General features: G+C 39.8%; 2 protein-coding genes and 1 non-coding gene across 4 annotated transcripts in view; 1 reads left to right on the forward strand and 2 right to left on the reverse strand.

The window, feature by feature from the left end:
- LOC115210397 (major facilitator superfamily domain-containing protein 1-like) overlaps positions 1 to 3,864 on the reverse strand; it is a 45,653-nt gene extending 41,789 nt beyond the window's left edge. Inside the window, exon 1 of the mRNA XM_029778990.2 lies at positions 3,713 to 3,864. The gene's annotated coding sequence lies outside the window, so the exon portion shown is untranslated. The remainder of the gene's footprint in view (positions 1 to 3,712) is intronic.
- The window catches only part of LOC115210395 (disabled homolog 1), a 172,906-nt gene that overhangs the window by 6,260 nt on the left and 138,800 nt on the right, over positions 1 to 27,846 (forward strand). Inside the window, exon 1 of one of the 2 annotated variants that reach the window (XM_036502366.1) lies at positions 26,930 to 27,161. The exons of the other annotated variant lie outside the window; for it this stretch is intronic. The gene's annotated coding sequence lies outside the window, so the exon portion shown is untranslated. Of the gene's footprint in view, positions 1 to 26,929; positions 27,162 to 27,846 lie in introns of those variants that run through there. 2 annotated transcript variants of the gene reach the window in all.
- LOC115211306 lies at positions 5,757 to 5,981 on the reverse strand. Its single transcript, XR_003881579.1, has one exon. It is a non-coding gene; the product is annotated as a small nucleolar RNA U3 (small nucleolar RNA).

The raw sequence follows: 27,846 nt of genomic DNA on the forward strand, positions 1-27,846 counted from the left end.
ATGCATTAAAATCTAAATTCAAATCTATTTTAGATTCGGTCGAGCAACAGATTAAATGCCTCAACGAGACTGGCCGACATAGTACCAGTTAAATACTGGGGTGAATACAATCGACTACTCTGCTGCAAATGATTTTATTAAATACAATTACGAAATAACGATGAAGTCTACGAGGTTGCTCCGCCAGCTAATAGCAGCCAAATCTCCCTCAACTTATACCCTTCAATCTCAACAGGCGAAAATTGTAGATATGTAGTCACAGATACTGACAGGGACGAGGTAGTCATGTCTAGAGGCTAACCACCACATATACCTATATCTTTACTACCCACAAGGGGCTAAACATAGAGGGGACAAACAAGGACAGACAAACGGATTAAGTCTATTATATCGACCCCAGTGCGTAAGTGGTACTTATTTAATCGACTCCGAAAGGATGAAAGGCAAAGTCGACTTCGGCGGAATTTGAAACCACCGCACATACCACTGGCGGTTCATCGCAAACTTCGCACAACCGCCATATATTTCACCGGTGGTACATTTTCATAGTTTGAGAAAATATTTTTCATTTTGTAACTTTAACCCATTAATGCCCAGTGTATGATTTATCATACGCTTTTTTGTTTCAGACAAAATTATTCATATAAAATAATTTCACGAATTTAGGCATCAAAAAACTTTCTGAAGATAAATAATAATTCATATTTGGCAATATTCACAAAATTTTGTGGTAAACTTCTAAAATGCATAAAGTATACAACGTAAGTAAAAATAACAAAAGACTTCAAAAATATATTTCGGGCACTAAAGGGATAACATGGTTTCGAGCACATTTAAATATCCTACGTTCTAAATATTGAAGTTTAATTATGAACTATTGTAAAAAAAAAAATATAAAAATTACAATTCCCTGTAATTAAACGTAGACAGTGATAGCGCACGAAATGCGTGGTACCACCATTAAGTTCCAGTAACAGGCCGTGGCGGTTAACGTGTTAATCATAAGGTCTGCTTAATCAGAACGACCTAGGGCTATACAAATTATGAACACTAAATTATTATAGATATAAAATCTAAAATGTTATTTACAAAACAGTAAAACTGTAATTATTTGAAGTGTTAACCAAAGTCTAAATTTTTGTTTAAAATGCATTAAGAACTTTGATCGTGATATCACTGTTTGACATTCTCTCCTCTTCCAAATGGACAATTGTCAACTTCAACACCGATAACAGTTTATCAAGAAAACTAGTTCGAGCTGATAAGACAGCTCCATACTTACTGTGTGTCTTCAGAAAATAGGCAGCAACAATAACCAGCCGTGTTCAATGTTAGACTTCATAATCAGTCAGCTATAGTACCTGGGAAAGTTTCAGTTTATTTTATGGTTTAACCAAGGTTTGCCTTCATCCAGCAGATCTCAAAGCAAAAGACATTCAGCAAGTTTTGCAGAGTTGGGGGATGGCTTCTTTGAGTCTCTAGACCCACATAATCCCGTGCTTGGCTGCATTTTTTTTATAGATTAAGTGCAGGTGTGTTTGTGTGTTAAGTAGCCTGATTCCCAACCCGATGGTTCCGGGTTCAGTCCCACTGTGTGGCACGTTGGGCAGGTGTCTTCTGCGATAGCCTCGGGCCAACCAAAGCCTTGTGCATGGATTTGGTAGATGGAAACTGAAAGAAGCCTGTCGTGTATGCGTGACTGAGTGTCTTCTTGTCTGTCCCCTGACACCGCTTGAAAATCGGTGTTGATAGGTTTACGTACCCTTAACCTAGCGTTTCGACAAATGAAACTGAGAAAATAATTACCATACTTTAGGACAATAAGTACCAGGATCGATTAATTCGACTAAAAACTCGCTAAGGCGGTACTCCAACATGGTCGTAGTATAATGACAAACAAGTACAAGATGCTAAAAGCCTAAATAAGAAAGTCCATTTAGTAAGGTGGTAATGGCATATTTCGGTCATATTATGCGGAGAAAATCCCTGGAAAAGGACATCATGCTCAGAATGGTCAGTGGCAAGAGAGGAAGAGGCTGACCAAGAACCCGCTGGCTTGACACCATCAAGAGTGATACCGGAATGGACATAGCCAATCTGAAAGAAGCGGCCCAGGATAGAACTGACTGGAGGACACTGATCCATCGAGTAAGCGAGAATCGACTTCGACTGAGCGGATAGATAGAACCCTACAAGAATGCATTAAGAAAGGAATTCTGGAGAACTTTGAAAATACAGAGAAAACTTGGCATGGACCGGTTTTGATCGAATTTAAAGAAGCGAGGTTTTCAGAATCTATTATTATTATTATAAGTAAAATATAACGTGTCTTGAATGGCACAACAATACAGAGTGGACTATAATAACTTATAAAATATATTTAGCAGTGACTCGATCAACTCTTAGCGATATCTGAAGAAGAAATTTTTATATCCCGAAATATTATTATATCAGTTAAATTATAAGTTATTATAGTCCACTCTGTATTGTTGTGCCATTCAAGACACGTTATATTTTACGAACAACACACAATGCTTCAAGCAAACTACAATACTCTATTATTATTATTATTATTATTATATTATTATTATTATAAGAGTTACTTACGTACAGGGTACTCGAATACAATTGGCAAGTTGAAAGGATATTGCAATAAGTTATAGGCAAAGGACCTGAAATTTTAGAGGATGGTAATAGTCGATTTCATCGACCCCAGTACGTAACTGGTACTTATTTCATGGACCTCGAAAGGATAATAGGCAAATTCGACCTCGGCGTAATTTGAACTCAAAAATGTTAAGACGGACGAAATACCGCAAAGCAGTTTGACCGATGTGCTAACCGTGCTGCCAGCTCATTGGCTTAATACCCTTTGTGCGATAGACACAAGGCATGGAATTTTCGAGGAGGGGATTTGTCGATTGCATCGACCCCAGTACTCAACTGGTTCTTATTTTATTGACCCCGAAAGGACGAAAGGCAAAGTCAACCTCAGTAGAATTTGAACTCAGAATGTTAAGACTGACGAAATGTCGCTAAGTATTTTGCCCAGCGCGGTAACGACTCGGCCATCTTAATAATAATTATTATAGTAATCTATTAAAAGCTCAAGGCCTGGAATTTGGGAGGAGGGGACTGGTCGATATCGACCCCAGTGTTTCACTGGTACTTAATTTATTGACCCCGAAAGGATGAAAAGGAAAGTCGACCTCGGCGGAATTTGAACTCAGAACGTACCGACGGGTGAAATACCGCTAAGCATTTCGTCCAGCGCTCTAACGAGTCTGTCAGCTCACCGCCTTATTATTATTATTATGGCTTCACATTTTGGCAAAAGGCCAGAAATAATAATTATTATTATACAACAATATTCTTGGGTACTGGTAATTCTCTCATTGAGTTCATTAAAGAAAGTGTATCCATTCTTTCCTTTTGTTTTAACCCCCATTCTCTTTAACATTAGAATTAATACTTGCGACAAACTTGGTTTTCTAATCACTGGATAGAATAAATATTTTTGAGACAGTCCAGAGATAATGAGAATCAAAAATTAATTTAATTCGTTAGAAATATTCGTGTTTAAAGGTAACACACAAAGACAAAATCGTTCATGGCTAACAAGCTATCCTATTGCAAACCGTATTTTAACACCTATCTCTCTTTGCTTCCGTATCTTCCGACAATTCGAGAGGTATTTATTTTTTAAATTTACCTTTGTAGGTTCTTCTTCCCTTTCAAATTCTCAAATGTGTGAAGACGTTGAGTGGAATGTTCTTGGCTTTCGCGGTTCTTTCACTACACTTTGTCTTCCTCAGACTCGACCCGATCTTTCGTTAAAGTAATCCATTCAGATATAAATTATGATTTTCCCCCCTAATAATATTATATGTTTTCAATGATTCTTTACCGAATAGCAATTTCCTTTTAATAAGTTTCTGGTGTAGGACGAGTCCAAAAAATTAACCCAGACTGTCCTATGATATTCCGTTGTAACAAAACGTCAGAAAAATCACTTTGCGTCATTTGTTCCGGATCTGTATGTTTCAAGTTCAAATCCTGCCCAGATAAGCTATGCTTTTCAGTCGATAAGATAAGTAACAGTTAAAAACTGGGGTCAAAATAACCAACTTACCATTCCTCTCAAATAGTTGTCTTTGTGCAAAACTTTGAAATAATTATAGATATTATTCTTTTCTACTCTAGCCACAAGGCCCTAAATTTTGGGGGAGGGGGCCAGTTGATTATATCGACCCAGTATGCAACTTGTACTTAATTTATCAACCCCGAAAGGATGAAAGGTAAAGTCGACCTACTGGAATTTGAACTCAGAACGTAAAGACAGACGAAATACCGCTAATCATTTCGCCCGGCATGCTAACGTTTCTGCCAGCTCGCCGCCTTTAAAATATTCTTTTCTACTCTAGGCACAAGGCCCGAAATTTTGGGGTAGGGAGCCAGTTAATTAGATCGACCCTGGTACTTCATTTATCGTCCCCGAAAGGATGAAAGGCAAAATCGACCTCGGCGGAATTTGAACTCAGAACGTAGCGACGGGTGAAATACCGCTGAGCATTTCACCTGATGTGCTAACCATTCTGCAAGTTCGTCGCCCTGATTATAAATATTATTGTTGATAAAAAGACAGAGAATAGGCAGAAACGTTAGCATACCGGACAAAATGCTTAGCGGCGTTTCGTCCGTCCTTATGTTCTGAGTTCAAATTCCACCGAGGTCGACTTTACCTCTCATCCTTCGGGATCAATAAAATAAGCAACAGTTCAATGCTGGGATCGATGTAATCGATTTTTCACCCTCGCCCGAGATTGCTGGAATTATTGATGATTCTTCAGATTATTCCCATTAATTTATTTGTGAAAGGCGGCGAGCTGGCAGAAACGTTAGCACGCCGGGCGAAAGGCCTAGCGGTATTTCGTCTGCTGTTACGTTCTGACTTCAAATTCCGCTAAGGTCGACTTCACTTTTCATCCTTTCGGGGTCGATTAAATAAGTACCAGTTACGCACTGGGGTCGATGTAATCGACTTAATTCCTTTGTCTGTCCTTGTTTGTCCTCTCTGTGTTTAGCCCCTGTGGGTAGTAAGGAAATAGGTATTTCGTCTGTCTCTACGTTCTGAGTTCAAATTCCGCCGAGGTCGACTTTGCCTTTCATCTTTTCGGGGTCGATAAATTAAGTACCAGTTGCGTACTGGCGTCGATGTAATCGACTGGCCTCCTCCCCTAAAATTTCGGGCCTTGTGCCAAAAGTAGAAAAGAATATTAAATTATTTGTGAAAAATCTGATCGTGCAGATGTAGGTTCGAATCGTAATGAAGTTGTGCATTAGTTTATAGCGTGTATAATATTCTCTCTCTCTCTCTCTCTCTCTTTCTCTCTCTCTCTCTCTCTCTCTCTCTCTCTCCCTTTCTTAAACCCATTCATCAAACTATATCACTTTCAGGTGAGCACCATTGCATGAGAGATTAGCTTAGCTCCCGGTTAGTTGTTTCTGAAACCTTTTCCAAATTCAGAAATTAATTCACTTCCCACGTACTCTCACGTGAGAAGACAAACAAGCACAGACACACGGATTAAGTCGATTATATCGACCCAAGTGGGTAACTGGTACTTATTTAATCGACCCCGAAAGGATGAAAGGCAAAGTCGACCTCGGTGTAATTTGAACTCAGAACGTAAATACACACGAAAAACCGCTACGCATTTCGCCCGGCGTGCTAACGTATCTGCCAGCTCGCCGTCTTAACTCAGAAAGCATTGAGTACCTAAAATGTAATTTAAGCTCTCGAGAATGATCCTCAATGGTTTTCTCACGTCGTTAAAAGCGAGGAATGAATGATAGAGAAAAACCTGTTTCACGACCAGGACTCAATACAATCTCACATCATCGTGATGTTGTTGATCCGCTTAATAGAATCGGATACCGTTGAGACACACTTAAGAAATGATCCTTAAAAGCATGGTCTATAGTCGCTATTAGATTGCTGGTCTTCAAATATAAACATTGCACATGCTCTGCTTTATATCCAGGGGTCAAAACACTTAACATTTAAGGATACGGTCCTTCTAAATATTAAAATATTGTGACGCCCTATGTGGTCATTCGATGTACAAGATATAACAACACGTTCTGCCTTGATAAAAAGGAAGTTACACCGTAAAACAAGTAGCTCATGATATATAATGAAAAAGAAAAGAGATGGTATGGCCACGGTTGAGAAGTCTCGAGTCAGGGGTCTGTTCAGTCAGGTCTAACCCGGGGTTAGACAAATTCTAATAGCGATTACGGTGGCAAAATATGGGACGTTACTCCTGTGAGAAATAAATTGTTACTAAGTTGTCTCCCTTATACCACTACTGAGAGATATAATTGATTCGTTGTTATGCAAGATTAGAAATGACCTGTCTTGGTAGAAACAGCAATCGTATTTCCTTCAAACTCGTGGCTCTCCGTCGATTACGACGACGAGGGTTCCAGTTGATCCGATCAACGGAACATCCTGCTCGTGAAATTAACATGCAAGCGGCTGAGTACTCCACAGACACGTGTACCCTTAAAGTAGTTATCGGAGAGATTCAGCGTGACACAGAGTGTGATAATGCTGACCCCTTTTAAATACAGGTACAACAGAAACAGGAAGAAAGAGTGGGAGAAAGTTGTGGTGAAAGAGTACAGCAGGGTTCGTCTTGTGGAGCTTTAGGTGTGAAAGAAGCGCGATCCAGCTGTGACCATCCCATCTTTTATTCACGCGTAATAGGTCTAGTGTTGTTATTTAACTCCAGGCCAGTCCGTCGACTAACAGTGGTCCAACTCACAACGTCTGTGTATCTTGGATTACAATCTCTTACGGGTCATTCTCTTTTTAAAGAGTTTGGTATATTTTGGAAGGCGTGGAGGTGCACTAGTCCAGTGGTTAGGGCAGCGGACTCGCGGCCATATGATAGTGGTTTCGATTCAGTAGGGTCCGCTCCTCCCCACTGCCGGAGCCTTGTGGAGTTTTTAGGTGTTTTGCTCAATAAACATTCACAACGCCCGGTCTAGGAATCGAAACCACGATCCTACGACCGCGAGTCCGTTGCCCTAACCACTGGGCCATTGCACCTCCACGCCTTCAAACTATACCATACTGTTTAAAAGGAGAATGACACGTAAGATGATAAAAGACCACTGTTAGTCGACGGACTGACCTGGAGTTAAATAACAACCCTAGACGTATTACGCTTGAATAAAAAATGGGATGGTCACGGCTGGATCGCGCCTCACCTGAGCTACAAACAACACAAAAGAAAAGATTTTCCTGTTATCTTTAATTCTGTTATTCTACAGCAATAACGGGCATGTTAGCCTCTGCAGTTCCTGTCACTTTTAGTAGTAGTAGTAGTAGTAGTAGTAGTAGTAGTAGTGGTGGTGGTGGTGGTGGTGGTGGTGGTAATTGCATTTGATATTTTTTTTGATGTTCTTGTCGCTGTCTTTGCTGTTCTCGTATTTTTTTTTGTTGTAGTTGTTGCCTCTGTCGTCATCATCTTTGTCATCGCCGTTATTGTTATCTCCGTCGTTGTTATCGGCATTGTCATCGTCGTCGTCGTCTTCGTGTTGTTCTAGTTATCATCGCTGTCGTCGTTACTGGAATTGTTATTGTTGTGCTGAGGGCGTCGTCGTTATCGGTTTTGTCGCCGTTACTGTATCATTGTTGTCGCTGATCATCGATGATGTTGTTGTTCTTGTTCTTGTTGTTCTTGTTCTTATTGTTCTTGTTCTTGTTGTTCTTGTTCTTGTTCTTGTCGTCGTCGTCGTTCCAAAAGTCCAATTTGTCCTCCGTCCAAAGATTCGATCTCGGATCTTTTCTGTTTGGCCACCACTTTCCGATTTACTCTTTTACTCTCTTTTACTCGTTTCAGTCACGTGACTGTGGTCATGCTGGAGCAAATCGACCCCAGGACTTATTCTTTGTAAACCTAGTACTTATTCTATCGGTCTCTTTTTGCCGAACCGCTAAGTTACGGAGACGTAAACACACCAGCATCGGTTATCAAGCGACACAAACATATACACACACATACATACATACTACATACATACATACATACATACATACATACATATATATATATATATATATGTATATATATATATATATATATATATATATATATTATATATATATATATATATATAATATATATATATATATATACATATGTATGTATGTATGTATGTATGTATATAGCCTCGAGCCGACCAAAGCCTTGTGAGTGGATTTGTTAGACGGAAACTGAAAGAAGCCTGTCGTGTATATATACATATAGGTGTATACATATTTGTGTGTGTCTTTGTGTTTGTCTGTCCCCCCCCCCCACCCGCCATCGCTTGACAACCGATGTTGGTGTGTTTATGTCCCTGAAACTTAGCGGCTCGGCGAAAAGAAGCCGATAGAATAAATACTAGGCTTGCAAAGAACAAGTCCGGGGGTCGATTTGTTCGACTAAAGGCGGTGCTCCAGGATGACCGCAGTCAAATGACTGAAACAAATAAAAGAATAAAATAATTTTAAAATAGTTTAACATGCTTCCAGTCCCTGAAACATGTTCTCTCAGAGAATGCTATAGCAAACCTAGACAAGCGAATATGTTGAAAGAAATAACTATAAAACCAGTTTCTAAACATTGAATGGCTTCGGGGCTCCTGAAGAATACAATACTAATCAAAGCAATCCATTGGTAAGAAGTGGTTGAAACGACTGATCAAAAGGAACGGGTTTAATCCGGTTGCAAATATTTTGAACATTAGATTCTGTAATAACAAATTAACCGTTAATTCTTTCAAATTACGCCGAGATCGACTTTGCCTTTCATCCTTTCGAGGTCGATAAATTAAGTACCAGTTGCGTACAGGTGGTCGATCTAACTGACTGCTCTCTTCCCCCTAAAATTTCGGGCCTTGTGCCTAGAGTAGAAATGAATATTAATTACAAATTTTGAATGCGGCGAGCTGGCAGAAACGTTAGCACGCCGGGCGAAATGCTTAGTAGTATTTCGTCTGCCTTACGTTCTGAGTTCAAATTCCGCCGAGGTCGACTTTGCCTTTCATCCTTTCGGGGTCGATTAAATAAGTACCAGTTACGCACTGGGGTCAATATAATCGACTTAATCCGTTTGTCTGTCCTTATTTGTCCCCTCTGTGTTTAGCCCCTTGTGGGCAGTAAAGAAATAGGTATTTCGTCTGCCGTTACGTTCTGAGTTCAAATTCCACCGAGGTCGACTTTGCCTTTTATCCTTTCGGGGTCGATAAATTAAGTACCAGTTGCGTACTGGGGATTGATCTAATCGACCGGGCCCCCTCCCCCAAATTTCGGGCCATGTGCCAAGAGTAGAAAAGAACGAACTGTTAATTCTTCACACAAGAGAAGCTCTATTCTTTTGTATTAGATGTGTTCTTTCAATGCCAGACAATTTGCTATATTTATATCCTCAGTGAGGCTCGCTCGTAGACGTTGATAAGATTTCGCTAATAAAAGGTCGCGGTTTGTTCTTATGCTGTTCTTTTTTCATCAGTAGCCAACGAACTCTTGATCGAGCCTCGAGCCTCGTGTTTTTTCTGGGTTTTTTTTTTTCCCAATCTCAACGATATCATCATTAATACAGTTTATGGTGTAATGCAAGCACAATAATCCTTTACTACCTCTTGGCTAAACTTCTTCCACTCGCTCCAGTTTATTTATTTATTTTATCTCTTCTCGAGAAGTAGATTCAAGTATTTTTATGAAGTCTTTCTCCATCTTTGTGCAAACATGTTGACTATGATCCATGATCCTTGTAAACTGATATATATTTTTTTTTCTCTCCTTGTTTCTTTCTGTGTTTCTTTTCTGTGTATCTTTCTGTTGAAGAGCGTAGGCTCGAAACGTAAAAGACTTTATTTATATTCCTGAGCGCCATACTAATACTTTATTTTCATAAAGCTTCCCGTTATATATATATATATATATATATTGACATGTGGACAATGTGTATGTATATATATATCGTCATCATCATCATCATCATCATCATCATTTAATGTCCATTCATGGTAGCATGATTTGGATAGTTTGACAAGGACTGGCAAGCTGGTAGGCTGCACTAGAAACCAGTCTGATTTGGAGTCTGGTGTTGCCTTCCAGCTTGCCAGCCTTGGTCAAGCAATCCAATCCATGTCAGCATGGACAACAGATGATATATATATATATATGTGTGTGTGTGTGTGTGCATGTATATCTGATTGCTTACGTCGGAATTTTCGATTGTTTTTCATTCGGGTTGTCTCTTCTAACGACAAAGTTTTCCATTGACTGTCCTCCTCCTTCTTCCTTTTCCTCTTTCCCTTCTTCCTCTTCTTTTGATTGACTAACCTGCAGATACACAAATAGAGAGAAAGGAGGAGAGAGAGAGCGACTAACCTGCTAAAAGAATAGATAGATAGATAGATAGATAGATAGATAGATAGATAGATAGATAGATAGATAGATAGATAGATAGATAGATAGATACGTGTGCGTGTTTGAGTCTGTGCTTGTCCCCCACCACAGCTTCACAATCGGTGTTGGTGTGTTTATGTCCCCCATAACTTAGCAGTTCAGCAAAAGAGACTGATGGAATAAGTACCAGGCTTTAAAAAAAAAGAAGAAAATAAGAAAATTCTTCAAGGCGATGCCCCAACATGGCCGCAGTCCTATCACTGAAACAAATCTTTATATATAAAGCTGAAATTGTGTGTGTGTGTGTGTGTGTGTGTGTGTGTGGTGTGTGTGTGTGTGTGTGCGCGTGCGTGTGTGTGTGTGCGTGCGTGCGTGGCAGGTTTGGTAGCCTTCAACTAACACTATCTCCTCCGAGACCCTGCGGCGCAAGTTGACCAAAATTGAGAGTATGATAGAAGAAGGCTTGCTCTTCCTTCCGTTGAAGAAAAAAATTCAAATCGGACCATGTTAACACCAAAAATTATTTACATCAAAAAGTTGCTTTTTTTCTATGAAAATCCCTATTTTTTTTTTACAACGGTGTCGCCATTTTTCGGTGTATTTCAACCAGAAAAATGTTCACTTAAAGAGAATAACAAGCTACATTATGCAAAAGTTTTACGTTTCAAAAATTCCAATTCAAAAGGGTCGAAAAAGAAAACAAACCCGAGCAACGCCGGGCTATACTCTTAGTAAAAGATAAAAGACACGTCCATAACAGCGTTTTCTGGTTTGGCTGGTATCTGTTTTCTCCTCTTCATCATTACAGATGCTGCAACTAAACGAGAGTCTTTATTGGCCAAAATAATTCATTAATTCGAAGACGAAATTACTCGGCAAGTGATATGATCTATGGCCACAAGATGAAATTAAAACAATTACAGCCATTTAAAACAGCACAAAACATTTATTATTTGGTGCAATGAAAATTTTGACACCAAATAATAAACAGCTTCCGTGTGGTTAACAGCTTTCGTTTGTGTTGTTTTTAATGGCTAAGTATGTATCTTGTACATCGTAATTCATCACTCTTCTGTTTCATTTCTCTTTTAGTATCATCAATCACCGTCAACATGAGGTCTGAAGATCTGTTATCAATGTTTGTTAAATAAAATCTGTTTTACATCGTAATTTTAGGAACCAATCAATCATATTCGCAAACATTTTGCTGTAAAAATTCTTCTTTCAGTCGTTTTGTATTCTTCACTTAGTGGAAGCGCAATGGCCCAGTGGTTAGGGCAGCGGACTCGCAGTCGTAGGATCGCGGTTTCGATTCCCAGACCGGGCGTTGTGAGAGTTTATTGAGCGAAAACACCTAAAGCTCCACGAGGCTCCGGCAGGGATGGTGGTGATCCCTGCTGTACTCTTTCACCACAACTTTCTCTCACGCTTACTTCCTGTTTCTGTTGTACCTGTATTTCAAAGGGCCGGCCTTGTCACTCTTTGTGTCACGCTGAATATCCCCGAGAACTACGTTAAGGGTACACGTGTCTGTGGAGTGCTCAGCCACTTACACGTTAATTTCACGAGTAGGCTGTTCCGTTGATCGGATCAACCGGGACCCTCGTCGTCGTAACCGACGGAGTGCTTCCATCCATTCTTCACTCTAATGCAGAGTTTCTCAACCATTTCTTTCCGTTTTTTCTAACTTTTGGATCTTTTTTGATTCCTACTTTACTCCACTGGACATTCATAGCCATTCGATATTTTAAAAAGCAATGCAAGGCTGCGAGCTGGCAGAATCGTTAGCACGCTGGGCGAAATGCGTAGCCGTATTTCGTCTGTCGCTACGTTCTGAGTTCAAATTCCGCCGAGGTCGACTTTGCCTTTCATCTTTTCGGGGTTTATTAAATAAGTACCAGTTACACACTGGGGTCGATATAATCGACTTAATCCGTTTGTCTGTCCTTGTTTGTCCTCTCTGTGTTTAGCCCCTTGTGGGTAGTAAAGAAATAGGTATTTCGCCTGCCGCTACGTTCTGAGTTCAAATTCCGCCGAGGTCGACTTTGCCTTTCATCTTTTCGGGGTTTATTAAATAAGTACCAGTTACGCACTGGGATCGATGTAATCGACTTAATCCCTTTGTCTGTCCTTGTTTGTCCCCTCTATGTTTAGCCCCTTGTGCCAAAATTTGAAACCGACATTTTCATGTGACCCTTGATCATCATGATTCCCAGTCACTGGAGTGCGGCCATACTGGGGCACAACCATGAAGGGTTTTAGTTGAACAAATCAACCACAGTACTTATTTTTAAAAATCTGGTACTTATTTTATCGTTCTCTTTTCGCGAACTGCCAGATTACGGGGACAGAAATAAAACCAACACCGATTATGAAGTGGTCGTCGGAGACAAGCACAAAGACTCAGACTCCACACACACACACAAAACACACACGCACGTTCAAACACACACGTTCATACATACACACAAACACACACACACACATACGCGCTCAAACACACGTTCATACATACACACAAACACACACAAAACACACACACACACACACATACACACACACGCTGAAACACACACGTTCGTACGTACACACAAACACGCACACAAAATACACTCACAGAACACACACACACACGTTCATACATACAAACACACACTCAACACACACACACATACGCGCGCTCAAACACACACGTTCATACATACACGCAAACACACACACACACACACACACACAAAACACACATACGTTCAAACACACACACACGCTCACACACGTTCATATATACACGCAAACACAAACACACACACACACACACACACACACAAAATACACACGCACGCTCAAACACACACGTTCATACATACACACAAACACACACACAAAACACACACACACACACAAACACACACACACACATCCTCTGGACAGCCAAACTCCTACCCCAGCACCATAGCTTCTGTTTCGTACAATTAAACCCCCGTCTATTGTATCAACAATTGACGGAAACGTTGATCGGAAGACTCTTTCTATTGCAACGCACCAATTTATAAAACAGCAACTCAGCACTTTATTATTTTTATCCCAAGGTAGCCTACATCACGCATAATATTCACTCCAGATTCCTTCTAATGATAACCGTCGTGCTGGTTCCATGTGCAATGCTTTTTAAAGATCTCTTACATTAGTGTTTCTGAACCACTTTTGTGGTTCCCTTTGATTTACCGTAAATCTTCGAGTATAGTCCGCTCTTGAGTATAATACGCAGGGGATTTTTAGGGGGCTGTACCTCTGAAAGACCTAAACCTTGTGTATAATACGCACCCCTTCTCTAACTTGAGTCAAGGAGGTCTATATAACATCCTTGGTTTGTAAAACTGTATACGGTAACGTCCTTTATTATTATTGTATATATAACATAATGCAAACGTGTAACTTTTTGTGCATTTGTTAGCAGAAAATAAAGAAATAACAGTAATAACAGTTTAATAAATGTTGCTTTTTGCAAGTTATGGATGATTCTTTTATGACTTCATTGCTTGATATGGCATTGTGACAGACACGGTCTTGAGAAAGATATGTTCCTGTCTTCGATTTAGTTTTCTGTTGTACATGATCATATTTTAGACATGGTCTTATGTTAGACATGGTCTTATTTTAGACATGGTATTATTTCAGAGACATGATCTTATATTAAACATAGTCTTACGTTAGACATGATCATATGCTAGACACGGTATTGTTTTGTATATGGTCTTATGTTAGATAGTATTGTGTCGTATTTGATCTTATTTTAGGCATGGTCTTATGTTAGACATGGTCTTATTTTAGACATGGTCTTGTCTTCAACGTGGTCTTATTTCAGACATGGTCTTATATTAGAAATGGTATTATGTTGTATTTGAGATTATTTTAGGCATGGTCTTATGTTAGACATGGTCTTATTTTACACATGGTCTTGTCTTAGACGTGGTCTTATTTCAGACATGGTCTTATGTTAGACATGGTATTATGTTGTATTTGATCTTATTTTAGACATAGTCTTATGTAGACATGGTCTTATATTAGACATGGTCTTATTTTAGACATGGGTTTGTCTTAGACGTGGTCTTATTTCAGACATGGTCTTATGTTGTACCTGATCTTCTGAAAGATAGAGTATTTTGATGTCATAAAGACTCTTGTTAAGCACAAGGTTTTGTTATATGACACGGTCGTAAAGACAGTCTTGTAATAGACAATAGTGTGATAGACACAGACTAATCTGTAGAATATTTAGACAGACCTTGTCTTATGATAGACATGGTCCTTTCGGTACACGTGCTGAAGGTTTTAGACTCGGTCTTCTTAATAAATAGAGCTTTAGGAAAGGCAGGGTAGACATTGTCTCGTGAACAGACAAGATTATGCAAGAGACGCGGTCTTATGTGAAACGCGGAATTGTGAATGACACGATTCTACAGCCATTAGGCAGAGTAATTATGGGGCAGGTGGTGGTGGTGGTGATGGTGGAAGAGGTGGTGGCAGCAGTGGTGGAGGAAGCGATATGTTGGTACCGATGGTGGTGGTGGTGGTGGTGGTGGTGGTAATGACGGAGGTGGTAATGATGGTGGTGGTGGTGGTAATGGTGGTGGTGGTAATGACGGAGGTGTGGTAATGATGGTGGGGGGTAATGGTGGTGGTGGTAATGACGGAGGTGTGGTAATGACGGAGGTGGTAATGATGGTGGTGGTGGTGGTAATGGTGGTGGTGGTGGTGGCTGCGGCGACGGTGGTGGTGGTGGTGTGGTAATGACGGAGGTGGTAATGATGGTGGGGGGTAATGGTGGTGGTGGTGGTGGTAATGATGGAGGTGGTAATGGTGGTGGTGGTGGTAATGATGGTGGTGGTGGTGGTGGTGGTAATGGTGGTGGTGGTAATGGTGGTGGTGTGGTGGTGGTGGTGGTGGTGGTGGTGGTGGTAATGACGGAGGTGGTAATGATGGTGGGGGGTAATGGTGGTGGTGGTAATGACGGAGGTGGTAATGACGGAGGTGGTAATGATGGTGGGGGGTAATGGTGGTGGTGGTAATGACGGAGGTGGTAATGACGGAGGTGGTAATGATGGTGGAGGGGTAATGGTGGTGGTGGTGGTGGCTGCGGCGACGGTGGTGGTGGTGGTGGTGGTAATGACGGAGGTGGTAATGATGGTGGGGGGTAATGGTGGTGGTGGTGGTGGTAATGATGGAGGTGGTAATGGTGGTGGTGGTGGTAATGATGGTGGTGGTGGTGGTGGTGGTAATGGTGGTGGTGGTAATGGTGGTGGTGGTGGTGGTGGTGGTGGTGGTGGAGGTGGTGGTGCAGGTGGTGGTGGCAGTAATAGCAGTGATGGTGGTAATAGCCGTAATGAAAAGGTGCGAAGGTGGTGGTGGTTATGATGGTGGTGGAGGTGGTAGTGGTGATGGCCATGGAAGTGATGATGCTGGTGTGGGGGGAGGAGTAATTGATGTTGGTTGTGATAGTGGTGGTGCTATCAGATAATAAAGTGACGTAAATCACGAGTCTAATGTCAAAGGTCAACAATCGTAGGGGTGGGGTGGGGGAGAGAAAGACAAAGAGAGAGAGGGGGGCGGGGAGGGTTTCACCCTACCCTAGAAAACACAATCCTCGACAAAAGATCTGTTATTTCTGTATTTCGGTTGCAATTATTTAATTCTTCACTTCCCCAAATACTTCTGTAGAAATGCAAGTCGGATCTGCTGCATCTTTTGTATCTTTTTATCTTGTAACAGAAGAGAGACAAAAGGCGCCGAGCTGGCAGAATGGTTAGCACGCCGGGCGAAATGCTTAGCGGTATTTCGTCTCTCTTTACGTTCTCAGTTCAAATTCCGCCGAGGTCGACTTTACTTTTCATCCTTTCGGGGTCGATAAATTAAGTACCAGTTACGCACTGGGGTCGATGTAATCGACTTAATACCTATGTCTGTCCTTGTTTGTCCCCTCTGTGTTTAGCCCCTTGTGGGTAATAAAGAAAAAGGTATTTCGTCTCTCTTTCAGTTCTCAGTTCAAATTCCGCCGAGTTCGACTTTACTTTTCATTCTTTCGGGGTCGATTAAATAAGTACCAGTTACACACTGGGGTCGATGTAATCGACTTAATCCGTTTGTCTGTCCTTGTTTGTCCTCTCTGTGTTTAGCCCCTTGTGGGCAGTAAAGAAATAGGTATTTCGTCTGCCTTTACGTTCTGAGTTCAAATTCCGCCGAGGTCGACTTTGCCTTTCATTCTTTCGGAGTCGATTAAATAAGTACCAGTTACGCACTGGGGTCGATATAATCGACTTAATCCCTTTATCTGTCCTTGTTTGTCCTCTCTGTGTGTAGCCCCTTGTGGGCAGTAAAGAAATAAGAGAAGAGAGACAGGGAACGGCGTGGAGGTGGCGGGTGGGAAGGGGTGGTGGTTAGAGGAATTGTTTATACACCTGAATGATGGAGTACGAAGCGTATAGTCACACACACACACACAAACATATATTCGAGTGTGTGAATGCATGAATATAACTATGTGTGTGTGTGTGTGTGTGTGTGTGTGTGTGTGTGTGTGTGTGTGTGTGTGTGTGTGTGTGTGCATGTGTGTATGTAATATATATAATGTATATATCTATATCTACAAAAGAGAGTTTGTATGTGTGTGCGTAGGTTCATTATGCATTCCAAAACCGAGTTGCTGATTTCGACGTTTCAGATATCAAAAGATTCAGTAAGATTTTGGCTACCAACTAAACTATATTTTCATTCACATATTTACATTAAAAAAAATTAACATTATCAATTTTCTTTTAGTCACCTATCGTAAACGACATCTTTTACCTCCACCACCACCACCACCACAACGACGATGACGTCACATTTTTTTATATGAGTGTGTTCGCACGTTCGTTACGTACGTTAGGCCGATGACTGACAAGCATATGTGTGTGACGATGTATGTATCTGTCAGTATACATACATTTTTGTGACGACTGACATTCACACACACACACACACACACACACAGGAACAGTGATAGAGTTGAGGTGTGCGTTAATGTATGTCTGTGTGTGTGTGTTATCATCGTCACTGGACTATCATCTCTTCGGCCCCATGAAAGCGGGTTTGAGAGGCAAACATTATTCCAGTGACGAGGAATTGAAAACTGTAGCGAAGAAGTGGCTCAAAGAACAGACAACAGGATTTTACGGGGCAGGGATACATGCTCTCATTCGAAGGTGGACCATTGCTATTGAGAGAAACAGTGACTATGTTGAGAAGTAGGGATGTGATCCACAGAGGACCAGCTTCATTTTCATGTATGATATATGTTCCTGTGTTGGTAATTATACCAGTCCAAAACAAAATGGCATTACTTTTTGACTCACCCTCATATATATATATATATATATATATATATATATATATATATATATATATATATATGTATGTATATATGTATGTATGTATGTATGTATGTATGTATATACATATGTGTGTGTGTATATATATATATAATATATATATATATATATATATATATATATAATAATAATATTAAGGAATGGCCTTAATAGGCCATTCAACTCACTAAAACGAGCAGCTAAACTCAAAGCGCTAAATAGTAGTAATTCAGAAATCAAAGGAAAATTAAAACCATTTACCCTAATCATCTTTGGACTATGCATAGTTTCGACGTACTTTTTGGTACCAAAAAGTACGTCGAAACTATGCATAGTCCAAAGATGATTAGGGTAAATGGTTTTAATTTTCCTTTGATTTCTGAATTACTACTATTTAGCGGTTTGAGTTTAGCTGCTCGTTTTAGTGAGTTGAATGGCCTATTAAGGCCATTCCTTAATATTGTTGTTGAATGTACATTATATAGTCTATTGACTATTTTTTCTTTCTCTCTAGACCGCTGGTGGCGAAAAAATTTCTATTGAATTTTTTGCTACCCTTATATTGATTAATACATATATATATACGCAGAATAGTTAGTGGAGGTTCATACATACATACATACATACATACATACATACACAAACTACGGGCTTCTTTTCAGTTACCATCAACCAAATCCACTCACAAGGCCTGAGACTATAGTAGGAGATACTTGCCCAAGGTGCCACGCAATGGGACTGAACCTGAAACCATGTGGTTGAGAAGCGAATTTCTTCCCACACAGCCATGTCTTTGCCTATTTTGATCAAAACTAAATGATTTTCTGAGAGCTACCTGGTTGTTTTGATCCTCCCTGAATCCCATTAATCCCACTGATGTGTTTGAGAGATCTGATTCATGTACAAAAGTCATTTGATTCACACTGGGTGAAGGGTTTAGGTACGCTTGCATCAATAGGTTGGCTGTAAATTCCATTCTCTGTATTTCCTTCCGACACTCAAGTCCAGCGATTACATCCAAAAGGAGCTAGTATTCTGGCGCTATGAGATGCAGGACTTAGAACTGGGGACAAGGTTAAGTAACTTCAAATTCTTTCCCCACCCATATAAACTTTCAAAGTTTACAGGGTATTCTTCGTAAAGATTAGTTTATTTGACTTTTAACCGGAGGCGTAACCAGGCTCAAAAGTTAGAAGCGACTACATAAAAAATGGTGCCGTGACGCATACCGAACAGTTTTTTAACTGATTTCTCTTATATTCTGCGAAATATTTCATTAGGGTTAGGTTTAGGTTTAGGGTTAGGGTTAGGGTAATTGCATTCTACATTCATTAATTTCGTGTTTCAGTAACAATGTCATTATGTATGAGACTTCCAACTACTGATATATAGGTGTGACAGGAAAAAGATAAAACTCCACAGGATCATCCAGTGTCGAGAGGTTATGACGTCAGGGTTTGTTTCGGTTCTTCAGATGTCAGCTGTCACCAACACATCACAAGAGATTGACGGGACAGTTCAAAAACATGGGATGTTGCTCAAATAAAGTAAAGACCCCAGAAAGTTCTACCATGGCCATGTGGTTAACAAAGAAAAGAGATTCGACTTCTATCGCACAAGTGAGCTAAAGAGTTTTTTTACAAAAAAAAACTGTTGAAAAGGGGCCAATTTTGAAAAACGTGTTCGTGCGGAGCAGTCGCTCCCTTTGCTTCCCTGTTGGCTACGTCACTGATTATAACGTTTCTCATTGAACATAGGAAGATGCACTTCCGACAGAGTTTATCTTCTTCACAACCTTTTTCAAATAACAACGATTGGCAGCGGAATTTTCTCAAACCAAAGAATCAATGCCGAATAATCTGTTTCATGTAGAACGTTAATCCGGTAAACGTTTCCTTGCACATCTGCATGCACGCTTTATTGTCTCTCTCTCTTTATTAGCAGCTTGTTACATGGCAGTCTCGTTCCCCGATGGTCCTTCTGTAATAAGATTACTTACTGTACCTGCGGCGACATTCACCCAGGCTGGGTTGAGCCAGCTCCGACCGATGCATTCACCACGTTTCTCATGAATGCTAATCACATCTGACGGTCGGTCCTACCGTCCCAGCAAGCGAAGTAATGCTTCTGCGTAAAGCCCAAAATTCAGTTTGAAAGTTTGACAAATGTCCCACTGGGAGAGCAAACACATCGGACAACGCGTACGCCGTAACCATATCCGTCATTCGCTGTTGAAGTGTAGAGTTCATGTTCGGAGTTTCAGTGAGAATACATATTCACATGTGGTCACTATTCACACGCATACACACTTTGGGATAGTGTGATCTGTAGCAGCTCATCTTGCCGTTGATTGTCGACCGTGGCAGAGGATTCGCTGACCAAGTCACCGCCGAGTATTAGAGTAGACGCAGTCTGGGTTTGAAGCGAGTAGTATCCATGCTAATTAACCCATAGCTGGGACCCTAACAGATGCTATAACTCCAGGTCAGAGTAGACTTGGGGACGAAAGTAGCTAAGAGGTGCTCCCACGCTCCTCAAGACCTTGGAACTCTCGTACCAAGGCCCCTGTACCGAATGCAGTTTAAAGTTTAGCCCAAGGCAAATATAATATAATTATTCGATGGATGTGGCGTGTTGGCTTTGTAAGAAATTAATTCAACATTTGAAAATGTTTTGTGGAAGCCACTTCCATTTTAGATTAATAGAATACTATTAATCGAAGAATTAACACCATTGGAAATGTTCCTAAAATGCCTAAAAGTTGGTAATGTTATGTTCCTGGCTCAAAGCCAAAAATTGATGCCAATTAACAAAATTAACAAAAGCATTCCAGCCATGACCACCTTGACTTATATATGGACAGCTAGGACTATATTAACAAATATGTTTACTCATTATTTGAGACACAAAGTATGATTTGAGAGAAGTTTGATTGTTATTTCTAGCAGGTCGGGTGACGACGACATAGACGTTCTCCCTCGTTATTCGCAGATGTTGTTACTTCTGAGGTTTTTGTCGTGTTGTTGTTGATGTTATACTTGTTGGAGTTGTTACTGTTGCTGTTGATGAAGTTGTTGCTAATGATGCTGTTGCTATTTGGTTTCGCTATCGTCAGTGTTTATTACTGTTGAAGGTGCCACTTTTGACACCGTTGCTGTTCATATTGATGTTATTGCGATTTTTGAAGATGTTATTTATGATGATGTTGCTATTGCTATTATTTAAGTCATTCCTGATGTCATTGATGCTGTGGTATTTTTTGTCATTATTTGTTTTGCTGTTGTTGTTGATGATGATGACGATGATGCTGTTGTGTTTGTTGGTAGTGTTGTAGGTGATGTTGTTCTCGTTGTTTTCGTTATCATTGTTGTTGCAATTCCGTCTTAATTTCCTGATTTTCATTATTATTAGTAGTAGTAGTATTATCATTATTATCACCGTCGTCATCATCATCATCATCATCATCAAAATTATCACTATTATTATTATTATTATTATTATTATTATTATTATTATTATTATTATTATTATTATTATTATTATTGTTTGGCATCCTTTCTGTCTCGGGAGACAATGGAGTTGCGCATTTTTTTTTTTTCTAGGTCTAGTCCGGCTGTTATATTTTATTTCCTGTTACATTTCTTGCTGTGGCTGTGTAGTCCTATCCTGGACAAACACTCCCTCTGGCAGGTACTGCAAATGTAGCGAAGACTGTTCCTGGCTGGTTGTAGTGCCATGGTCTCTTGTTTATGTCTCTTCCTTTCTTTCCATTTCTCTCTCTCTTTCTGTCACTCCTCTGTATACCCTCTTTTACTGTACGTCGCCATTCTCCACGGTTGCCGGCGACTGCCTCCCAACCGCTAATGTTGATGTTGCAGGCCTTCATATCCCTTTTGCAAACATCCTTGTAACGTAAGATCGGTCTACCCACAGACCTAGTACCCCTAGCAAGCTCTCCGTAGAGTATGTCCTTGGGGATTCTGCCATCTTTCATACGGCTAACATGCCCAAGCCATCTCATACGTCTTTGTGTGAGGAGTGCAAACATGCTTGGTATTCCTGCTTGCCTGAGGACATCTTTGTTGGGGATATGATTCTGCCATTTGATGTGGAGGATTTTTCGGAGGCAGCGCAGGTGAAAGATGTTTAGGCGACGCTCTTGGCGTGTGTATAGCGTCCAGGTCTCGCTTCCATACAGTAGAGTGCTGAGTACACATGCCTGCGACTTTGGCTTAGCTATCAGCCTTAAGAAGACCAACATCATGGGCCAGGCTACATCGGACATCCCAAACATACATATTGGAGACCACAGATTACAAGAGGTGGAGAAGTTTACCTATCTGGGCTCTACCGTCACCTACAACCTATCCCTTGACGCTGAGCTCAATATACGCATTGGCAAGGCAGCTGCTGCGATGGCCCAACTCTCCAAACGGGCTTGGGACAACAATAAGCTGACCAAGACCACAAAAATTATTATTATTATATTATTATTATTATTATTATTATTATTATTATCATTGTTGCTGCTGTTGTTGTTGTTGTTGTTAAGACGGCGAGCTGGCAGAAACGTTAGCACGCCGGGCGAAATACTTAGCGATATTTCGTCTGTCTTTACGTTCTGACTTCAAATTGCGCCGAGGTCGACTTTATCGGGGGTCGATTAAATAAGTACCAGCTACTCACGGGGGTCGATGTGATCGACTAGCCCCCTCCCCCACCCCCCAAATTTCAGGCCTTGTGCTTATTGTAGAAATTATTATTGTTGTTGTTGTTGTTGTGGTGGTGGTGGTGGCGGTGGTGGTGGTGGTGGTGGTGGTAGTGGTTTTGGTGGTGGTGGTGGTGATAGTTGTGGAGGTGATGCTGCTGCTGCTACTACTGCTGCTGTTGTTGCTGATGCTGCTCGTAGTATTGTTACTGTTGTTATTGTTATAATTATTATCAATTATTATCAATTATTATTATTATCATTATTATTATTATTATTATTATTATTATTGTTGTTGTTGTTGTTATTATTATTATTATTATTTATGTTATATATGTTATTTTGTTTTGTTATTTTACGGATGAGATTTGTTAAACTTGTGTATTTTATTTTTCCATTCATTTTGTTGAGTGACATTTGAAAGGTCAACACAGTGAGGCCGACCTCAACAGGAGAGCAACACTCTGCCCAATATCTAATATGCAATGATGAAACTGTATAGTAGTAGTAGTAGTAGTAGTAGTAGTAGTAGTAGTTGCTGCTGCTACAGCTAATCTTGAGAGATCGGGTGATGATGGTGATGATGATGATGCTAGTGATGGTGGTGGTGTTGATAGCGACGGCGATGATGATGAGCAAATTATGTGTGAGAATTAGCGAGCGCTTAGTCGCAAATTTGTGCATTTCAAGGCTGTGTCACATCGTTCCATCAGACGTTGCATGTATTTAGGTATGTGGTGATAGACTAACTTACACACACACACACACACACACACACACACACACACACACATGCACACACACACACACATACATACATACATACATACATACATACATACATACATACATACATACATACATACATACATACATACATACATACATACATACATACATACATGCATGCATGCATGCATACATACATACATACATACATACATACATACATACATACATACATACATATATACGTACATATATACATATGTGTATATCCTTGTTAGAAACCAGCTCCTTCCTTAAAGGAAGAATTTAAATAATTATAAACAGAAGAGAAACACACATGCATACATCCACATACATACATCCACATACTTACATACATACATACATATATACATATATACATATATATACATACACACACACACATTCATACATACATACATATACGTACACACACACATACATACATCCACATACTTACATACATACATACATACATACATACATACATACATACATACATACATACATACATAATTGCATACATACATACATACATACATACATACATACATACATACATACATACATACATATTCTGTATATTGTATATTCGAGATTCTACGATTTCCGTTCCATTTGTCAAGCAGACGCTGCCGTAGCCCCAACTGATTTAATTTATTTGACTTATATATTGAGCGCTTTCGAAATAAAAGCCTCGTTCTGTGTGTGTGTGTGTGTGTGTGTGTGTGTGTGTGTGTGTGTGTGTGTGTGTGTGTGTGTGTGAATGTGTGCGCGTGTTTGTGTATGCATGTAATGAACAGCTTTTCTTTCATACGTTATTCTGAAAATACGAACCACGGCCTCATCTTCAGAATGCAATAATGATGATAGTACGTTTTACCACGTGTTGAATTGAGCAGGAATAGATCATTAAAACGCCGTAGTTGATAAAATCATCATTTTTCACCTGTCTAACAATTATTCAACAGTATATTTCACATATTTTGCACCTGTGTCCTGATTTTTTGGTTTATATTTCGTAGTTAATAATCCTTCCGGGATACTTAAAATGGACCAGCAAAAATGTCCCACCTTCTGTAACAGAGAACAAGGCCCCTCCTATTCAACAGGGGCGAGTAACTTTCCACAAGAAATAGCACATATTGCAGTAGCTCACTGTATTCTTTAATAGCACTGAACTGTCATTTTACTGCTATCAACGGAACTCTGTTTTCAAATCTTTTGAAGCTATTCGTTGTTAATACCATTCTATAATTTTAATGAAATGTTTAATTTCACTGCAGTTACAATCGAAATCAAGAGGATCTATTCTTATCAATCGTACCAAAGTTCCTTCCGATTCAGCACATTTAAACATCTTATTTTAACCGTGCGTACTTGGAAAGTGGTGCCTAATTAAGGATAAAAAGTTCCTGGTGACGATTGTGCAGGCAGACATCTAGGTTGAGCGGAGGATTGAACCAGCTTACTTTCTCCTTTCTAACTCTCTTCGAGACTGTGAGTAGGGTATTTAAGATGTACACAAGTACTCGCTAGCACCACTCCTTACTGATGTCTCGTTATAGTGGGTGCAACTCTGTCAAAGATAATTCTATCTGAAGAGATACGGGAGACTGGAATTCCTATAAATATATACGACTCCTTCGTTAGGCTTTGTAAAGTAATAGTTAGTACCCGCCAGTCTTCAATTCTAAAGTAAGATGACGGTGGTTCGGTCGGTAAAGATAATCTTATTCAAGTAAAACCCTTGAAGATTCTTATTTGTTTCTCCTTAAATTTATCCATATTATGACTGCTCCTATAACTTGAAACTACCCGTCCGTCGTCTCTATACAAGCCGTTGCTGTGGAGGTATTATCCAATGAGACTTCTTTTCCGAGGCGGTAGCGTGTCGTCTGAAGGAAAGGCTCTTTGACTCGCAGGATAGCATGTTCAGCTAAAGTTCTAGATGGATTGTTACACTAACTTTGATAAAAGTGAGTGAAGCAGGTACAAAAAAGTTCGTGTGGGAGAATGATACACATATGATCGCTCGCTACATGGTATTTGATATTACATGATATACATCAAATCACGATGTAATACGTGATATTGTATGATATACATATGATCCAGATATTATGTGTGTATCAGTCTACAGATGTCATATCGTACTGGTGGCAAACCATTCAACCTTGGTAGATTTCTTGCGAGAACAAAGAACACACGTCGGTGATTGAACGTAGAGCATGACACAGTAAAACTCAAGTAGAACTGCAGACATTTTCACTGGCAGATAAACAGATATCTTTTATCTTTCATCTTTTACTGGTTTCAGTCATTTGACTGCGGCCATGCTGGGGCACCGCCTTGAAGGGTTTCAGTCGAACAAATCAACCCCAGGACTTTTTAAAGCTTGATACTCATTCTTTCGGAATCCTTTTGATGAACCGTTAAGTTCAGGACTACTTTGTGCAGTGTTGTTTATTTTTTTAAGGCTGAAAAGCTTTTCATCAAGGGTCCACTCGATAAGACGGGTTAAGAGCATAAATAACATCGACGATGAAGCTGATGTCATCGACAACAAGAACAACGACAACAGTCAAGGGCCTCTGCAAAAGGGCCAAGACATCAAACAGAAGGAACTACTGACTTCGTCAAAGTTGCTATATTAGAGGGTATTGAAGAGTATTTGGGAGTAAGCGCTAGTCAATCCAAGAGTTTCTTTATTGTGTGAGAAAACGGGGTTTTGCCAATAAAAACACGTATAATTGATTTGTAACATGACCACTTTTAACAAACTTTACCAGAGTAAACTAAGTGTCTATCTGTTTTACTATCTCTCTGTCTTACTATCTATCTATCTATCTATCTATCTATCTATCTATCTATCTATCTATCTATCTATCTATCTCTCTATCTATCTATCTATCTATCTATCTATCTATCTATCTACTTATCTATCTATCAATCTATCTATCTATCTATCTATCTATCTATCTATCTATCTATCTATCTATCTATCTATCTATTTATCTATCTATCTATTTATCTATCTATCTATTTATCTATCTATTATCTATCTATCAATTAATAAGTACAGACATAAAGATATAAATATATATGTATGTATGTGTGTGTATGCTTGTATGTATGTATGTATGTATGTATGTTGTATGTATGTATGTATGTATGTATGTATGTATGTATGTATAAATAAGTATGTGTGTATATGTATATGTATTTTCCCTCACGCTCACATATTTATGCATACGCATATACACGTATGCATGCATACATACATACATACATACATACATACATACATACATACATCTACCAATGTGCACATACACACAGAGACAAATGGAAAGTGAGTGTGTCTCGAAGAGGACATTCGCACGTACCTGTGCGTGTGTGTACATAAACGTATATAATAAGCTTATGATATTGAGATTAACGGCAAATGTTGTCACGAATTGTAGAGATGGCCATGATAGGGACGGTAGCCAGCCAACAGATACATCACGTGACTTCCGGTTTGAGAGTGAGCAATGCTATAGACCGGTGTAACGCGAAATCTGGTTATAAAATTTACATTATGACAAATGTTTTCAAAGGACAGACTTTTGGGGAAATAATTTTGCATCAATGGGCAAGGCGTATGTGGAACTGTGTAGCAACTATTGCTGCTGTTGTTGCTGTTGTTTAGCGCCCAGCTCAGTTCTGATACAGCAGAACTACCATCAAAAGTGTTCCAACCGCGACCATTCCATCTAATGTTCAGACGTAATATATTTAGGACTACCTTCTCCACAGAAGTAGTGAAGTAATTGGCTGGTGTCCAGTGAGTTCATATTTCTTCTTCTTCTTCTTCTTCTTCTTCTTCTTCTTATTATTATTATTATTATTATTATTATTATTATTATTATTATTATTATTATTATTATCATTATTATTATTATTATTATTATTATTGAGTGAGAGAGCAATGCATGCCACCAAAGTGACACTGGGGTACAACGATACGAAGCCCAGTATACCCATCATGACTACCCGTCTGATAAGGGTTCACTAGGCACATGCATCATAACCATATGTGCGCGACATGATGATCTCATATCAAAATAAACAGCACATGACCTTCCAGGTGGGGCCCGGTTAGAATTTTCTTCAGGTCATGTAAACCATCCCGCTCAAAAGGTCCCTGAATAAGGGTTGTTTAAGGATGTTGAACGAATCACCCATGTTTTCCAAAGGTGACTTACGAGGGGCGTTCAATAAGTAATGCCCCTGACCCACTTCCCATAGCAGTAGAGCAACGAAACTTGGCACAGTTATTAGTCTTTTTCTACATAGGAACCACCCAGAGTTACGCATTTCTCCCATCGTTTGATGCGGCTCTGGAGACCGTTTTTGTAGAAGAACCCAGCTTGGTCCTCCAACCTCAACGTGACTTCAGAAATCAAGGCTGCATCATCTGGGAAACGCTTTCCTTTCAAAAACAACTTCATGATTGGGAAGAGGTGAAA

The sequence above is a fragment of the Octopus sinensis genome, linkage group LG4, assembly GCF_006345805.1.
Source record: "Octopus sinensis linkage group LG4, ASM634580v1, whole genome shotgun sequence".
NCBI classification, from domain to species: Eukaryota; Metazoa; Mollusca; class Cephalopoda; order Octopoda; family Octopodidae; genus Octopus; species Octopus sinensis.